Source organism: Lathyrus oleraceus, chromosome 1, assembly GCF_024323335.1.
Source record: "Lathyrus oleraceus cultivar Zhongwan6 chromosome 1, CAAS_Psat_ZW6_1.0, whole genome shotgun sequence".
Taxonomy (NCBI): domain Eukaryota; kingdom Viridiplantae; phylum Streptophyta; class Magnoliopsida; order Fabales; family Fabaceae; genus Lathyrus; species Lathyrus oleraceus.
In genome coordinates this window covers 458527941-458534118 of record NC_066579.1, presented here as the reverse complement: position 1 = coordinate 458534118, position 6178 = coordinate 458527941, and the positions used below count along the sequence as shown (strand labels likewise).

Sequence of the window (6178 nt, the reverse complement as noted above, 5' to 3'; positions counted from 1 at the left end):
TTTATTTTCCCCGTTCTTAGCTTTTAGATATTTTTCGCGTAGTAGTTTCTACACCGGAAACTACTGGGCAACTTTATACCGGATTTAACCTTACGTTATTTTCGAGTTTTTTTATTTCCTTGATTTAAATTACTGTTTAATTGAAGAATCGAAGAACAAATCCTACCGGCTTGTGGTGGAGTGTTCAAGACCATTGTATTACGCATTCAGGTTCTTTAATTGTTATTTAATTTCTATGCTTTATTCTACTGTTTATTTACATTGCATGCCTGGAATGAGTCTGTTTATGCATGATATAGATTCTTATTTATTTAGCATGTCTGGCTAATTTGCCTAGGTATCGGTATGTAAAGTAAGCAGAAAGAGGGATCAAAGCTAAGTCGGTCTATTCAAACTTAAAATTAGAATCAATCTTTTTATGGTCTTAACTTACAGGTTTAATAACAAGATTTTTTACAAAAGTAAAAGACATAAAGAAGTTGAAACCAACAGAGCGAGAGTTTGAGGTTTTAACTGGACAGTGTAAGTTAGTCATTAAATCTATCTCAGGGCGAGAGCAAGTTTTAGAATTAATTAAATTCTGACCTTTTTCCAAAAAGTATTTTTAAAGATTGAATGTGAGGACGAGAGTTAAGCATTTAGATTTAATTGTATAACCTAAGTCAACAGAGCGAAAGTTTGAGATAAGGGTGTTTAAAACGGTCAGTATTTTCTTAAAAAGAGTTTCTGCAACTTTATTGTTTTCAAAATATGATTTTTGACTTAATTATAAGTGACAGCAACATTAACATAAGATCATGGTTTCTTCAACAGAGCGAGAGTTTGAGATAAAACCTTTAACCAATAAAGTTAGTCGAAACGATTTATTTTAAAACCGAGAGACCGACAAGGAATTGATTCCCTAGTTTTGACGAACTACATACCGATATCCGTTTTATTGATATTTAATCTAGATATTAGTTTAGCTCTTAGCTCCCTTCCCCAAACAATCAAACATTTTCACCTTAGATTTACGTAGTAACCTTAGATAACGGTACATCGATTCATAAGTCCCTGTGGGATCGATATCTTTTAAAACTACGCGATAGAACTGTGCACTTGCAGTTTGTATCCCATTCTCGGTTAAAGAAGGAAAAATGTTTTTGATATCAGGAAGGTTTATAGGAGGGAGATTGTTTTCAGCACGATATTCCCGAATTCGTCGTAAGACTCGGAGATATAGTTCGATATCGTTGATTCGTAAATAGAGCGGTTCGCCTTGAGAGCGAGTGCGTGGCATACAAATCAACGAAAGAAAGAATAGAAGGAAAAAGAAACCTTAGTCTCTACAGCGTAACGGAAGAGTTACGATATCGATTGAATAAAAGTCCCCGGCAACGGCGCCAAAAACTTGATCGCTCGACTGTGTGAGTCGAGAATGGGATACAAACTGCAAGTGCACAGTTCTATCGCGTAGTTTTAAAAGATATCGATCCCACAGGGACTTATGAATCGATGTACCGTTATCTAAGGTTACTACGTAAATCTAAGGTGAAAATGTTTGATTGTTTGGGGAAGGGAGCTAAGAGCTAAACTAATATCTAGATTAAATATCAATAAAACGGATATCGGTATGTAGTTCGTCAAAACTAGGGAATCAATTCCTTGTCGGTCTCTCGGTTTTAAAATAAATCGTTTCGACTAACTTTATTGGTTAAAGGTTTTATCTCAAACTCTCGCTCTGTTGAAGAAACCATGATCTTATGTTAATGTTGCTGTCACTTATAATTAAGTCAAAAATCATATTTTGAAAACAATAAAGTTGCAGAAACTCTTTTTAAGAAAATACTGACCGTTTTAAACACCCTTATCTCAAACTTTCGCTCTGTTGACTTAGGTTATACAATTAAATCTAAATGCTTAACTCTCGTCCTCACATTCAATCTTTAAAAATACTTTTTGGAAAAAGGTCAGAATTTAATTAATTCTAAAACTTGCTCTCGCCCTGAGATAGATTTAATGACTAACTTACACTGTCCAGTTAAAACCTCAAACTCTCGCTCTGTTGGTTTCAACTTCTTTATGTCTTTTACTTTTGTAAAAAATCTTGTTATTAAACCTGTAAGTTAAGACCATAAAAAGATTGATTCTAATTTTAAGTTTGAATAGACCGACTTAGCTTTGATCCCTCTTTCTGCTTACTTTACATACCGATACCTAGGCAAATTAGCCAGACATGCTAAATAAATAAGAATCTATATCATGCATAAACAGACTCATTCCAGGCATGCAATGTAAATAAACAGTAGAATAAAGCATAGAAATTAAATAACAATTAAAGAACCTGAATGCGTAATACAATGGTCTTGAACACTCCACCACAAGCCGGTAGGATTTGTTCTTCGATTCTTCAATTAAACAGTAATTTAAATCAAGGAAATAAAAAAACTCGAAAATAACGTAAGGTTAAATCCGGTATAAAGTTGCCCAGTAGTTTCCGGTGTAGAAACTACTACGCGGAAAATATCTAAAAGCTAAGAACGGGGAAAATAAATTGCAAGGGAAAAAGAAAACAAAACTTGCAAAATAAAATAAATAAAGTGAACGATGCTGGAAAGGAAGAAAAATAGGCAAAGGCGTGAAAAAATAAATTTGGCAGAGCTTCCGCAAGACTGAGCGTGCAAAAACTGTGTGTCTGGAAGTTCCCAATTTGCTGCTATTTATAAGCTGCTGGTGTAACCACTTTTCAAGGGTTTCCGCGTGCATGGTAGTAGGCTTCCGAGGGTTAAGCGTGAGTGGAAGTGGGCTTCAACGTGGTCAGTTGAGTTCCTTGCGCCAAAAATATAGAGGACTGGTGTGACGTTCGTCACACCATGTGTGACGTCCGTCACAAGGCTGCTTCGCGTGACGCTCGTCACGCGTCCTGTGACGTCCGTCACAGGCACAACATTGGTGACTTGTGCGCTTTGGGCTGGGCTTTGGCCTTTGGTTCCTTTTCTCTCCTTTTTGTTGCTTTTTACCCCTCCTTTTCTTCCCTTTTTCACTTTTGCTTCAAAATGGGTACCTGATATAAACAGAAGAGAAATACTGCATAATATCTGATAAAATGGGATAAATTAGCGTAAATGATAAAATAATTTAATTGAATTAAGTCTTAAAAAGCGATATAATTTCGTGTTATCAAACTCCCCCATACTTAAATCTTTGCTTGTCCTCAAGCAAAATTCAGTATAGAACTTGTTAAAAGTTTTAGCCGGATGAAATTTTAAAGCACACATCAATTCGTACTAGGTTGCCAATGGATTTTTGTTTAGGAGGACTTGAGTTTAATCTTGACATCAACAACTACCGTTACAACTTAGATAACCCTACCTTATGCCGATCGGTTCAAGTACCCTATGATAGCTATCCTGGTTCCTTTAGTCTTATTTTGCCCGTTTTCATTCTAGCGAAATCACATTAAGCCCTTTATCCTTTCGCGCACATAGTGGAGTAACCGGTTAGTGACTATGATCCGCTTTTAGCTAGAAGTTCTGGTACATAAGTCGGATAACTTCATTATTCAGTCCATTGCAAATTGCGGGGGATCGAACCGTAGTCCGCCCTACCAAGTTCAGTACCAGATTCCTACTGAACCAATTCATAATGGATCTTTCGTATTGTGCTTTTGCATGATCTGCAACCTTTCGGTTAAATGATCTGGTAAGGATCACCTAGTTTAATTTTCTTAGGTTACTTTGGGGATCATTCACTTATATTCATCGGTTCTCCACGTAGTTTGCTATTAAGATGGTGCTGACTTCTGTATAAACTACTTGGGGTTGCCATAGAACTAAAAGTTCAAGGAATCGGTATGATAGGTACTTATCCTGATCTAACATATTGAGGTTCTCAGAGCGTTGTTATGGTAATGATTTTGTTTTGATTTCACTCAAATTTTATAAAGTAGGCGACCTTTATACTTATTGGGTGTGTTAAAATTTTTGTTATGGCTCAAGAAAGTTGAGGGAAATAGATAATAGAAACTTTCACATTCAGGACTTAACTTAAAAAAAATATTTTGTTTTTATAAGGAAATAACAATGAAAAGGGAGAGTACAAACTTGAAACAAAGATGAGAATGGAAAGAATAATTTCCCAGAACCAGCTCGTGCTCTTAGAGATTACGCCGCTCCATCGCAAGATGAACCGCATTCAAGTATTGCTCCGCCCGCAATCGAAGCAAACAACTTTGAACTTAAACCTTCACTGTTGCAGGCTGTGCAACAGAACCAATTCTCTGGAAATCTTACCGAAGATCCAAACCTTCATTTATCCGTATTTGTTCAATATGCTGATACTGTTAAAGCTAATGGTGTCACTTCAGAGGCAATTCGACTTCGTCTTTTTCCTTTCTCATTAAGAGATAGCGCTAGAAGATGGCTTCAATCTCTTCCTTCCAACTCAGTCACCACATGGAACGAGTTGAAGAAAGTTTTTCTTGCCCGATATTTTCCGCCAAGCAAAACAGCTATGTTAAGAGCCCAAATAAACGGATTTAAACAGAAAGACAACGAGTCTCTTTTCGAAGCATGGGAAAGATACAAAGACATGATGAGACTTTGCCCACACCATGGTTTGGAAGACTGGTTAGTAATTCACACATTTTATAATGGTCTCTTATACAATACAAGGTTAACAATAGACGCCGCTGCAGGTGGTGCACTAATGAACAAACCTTATGCTGATGCTTACCAGCTTATCGAGAGCATGGCCCAAAACCACTATCAGTGGGGAACCGAACGAACAACAGTGGAAAAACCTCAACCGAAAACTGGCATGTACGAGATAAGTAACCTTGATCACGTCAATGCAAAAGTGGATGCTTTGGTCCAGAAAATTGAAAGTTTAAACGTATCACCACCAACCGCCGTGGTTGCTATAACTCAGAATTGCGAGGTCTGTGGAATCCAAGGCCACACTCCTGCGGAATGTCAACTCTTGACTGGAATCCAAACAGAGCAAGTAAACTATGCTCAAGGAAGCCCCTATTCGAATACCTATAACCCAAATTGGAAGAATCATCCAAACTTTTCATATAAGAGTAATAATGCTTTATACGCACCTGGACAGTCTCCGAATCAAACCCCATCTATACCTCCGGGATATCAGAAACCAAATCCTAACAATAATACCCCTAGAAAATCCAACTTGGAAATCATGATGGAAAACTTTATAGCTTCCCAACAACAAACCAATAAAGATTTCTTAAACCAGAACATACACACTGGCGAACAACTTAAACAACTAGCAAGCAAAGTAGATGCCTTGGCTACCCATAACAAAATGTTAGAAACCCAAATATCTCAAGTAGCTCAACAACAAGCACCTACTGCTGCACCAACTGGTACATTCCCTGGACAGCCCCAACCTAATCCGAGAAGCCAAGCTCATGCAATTATATTAAGAAGTGGAACGGAAGTGGAAGGACCGTCTGATCCAAGGATAGAAAACCAAAACCCTAAGAAATCTACTGAGGAAAGTGAACCTAAGGAAAAGGAAGAGAGTAATAAGGAAACCCTAGAAAAGAAGGAACCTTATGTACCTCCACCACCTTACAAACCACCTATACCTTACCCTCAAAGGCTTGTTAAAACCAAAGATGTAGGCCAATTCAGAAAATTTGTTGATCTCCTTAAGCAATTAAACGTTACAATTCCATTTACCGAAGCTATTACGCAGATGCCCTCATATGCTAAATTCTTAAAAGAAATTCTTTCTAATAAAAGGAAACTTGAGGATAGTGAAACCGTTACACTCCCTGCCGAATGTAGCGCTATAATCCAAAACATGCCCCCTAAACTCAAGGATCCAGGTAGCTTCTCTATACCCTGTCACATAGGAAAATTTGTCATCGACAAAGCCTTATGCGATTTAGGAGCCGGAATTAGCGTTATGCCTTTATCCATATGTAAGAGACTGGAAATGGGAGAATTAAGACCGACCAAGATGTCTGTACAACTAGCAGATCGTTCCATCAAATATCCTGTAGGAATCCTTGAAAACGTTCCCGTACGCATAGGTCAGTTTTACATTCCCACTGACTTCACAATTATGGACATTAGAGAAGATGATACTACACCTATTATACTAGGAAGACCATTCTTAGCAACTGCCGGTGCAATCATAGACGTAAAACGAGGAAGACTCACCTTCGAAG

At 37.6% G+C, this 6178-nt stretch overlaps 1 non-coding gene across 1 annotated transcript; it reads right to left on the bottom strand.

The window, feature by feature from the left end:
* Positions 1 to 4491: 4491 nt before the first annotated feature.
* Positions 4492 to 4598, bottom strand: LOC127116590 (small nucleolar RNA R71). Its single transcript, XR_007801408.1, has one exon. It is a non-coding gene; the product is annotated as a small nucleolar RNA R71 (small nucleolar RNA).
* Between the last annotated feature and the right edge of the window lie 1580 nt (positions 4599 to 6178).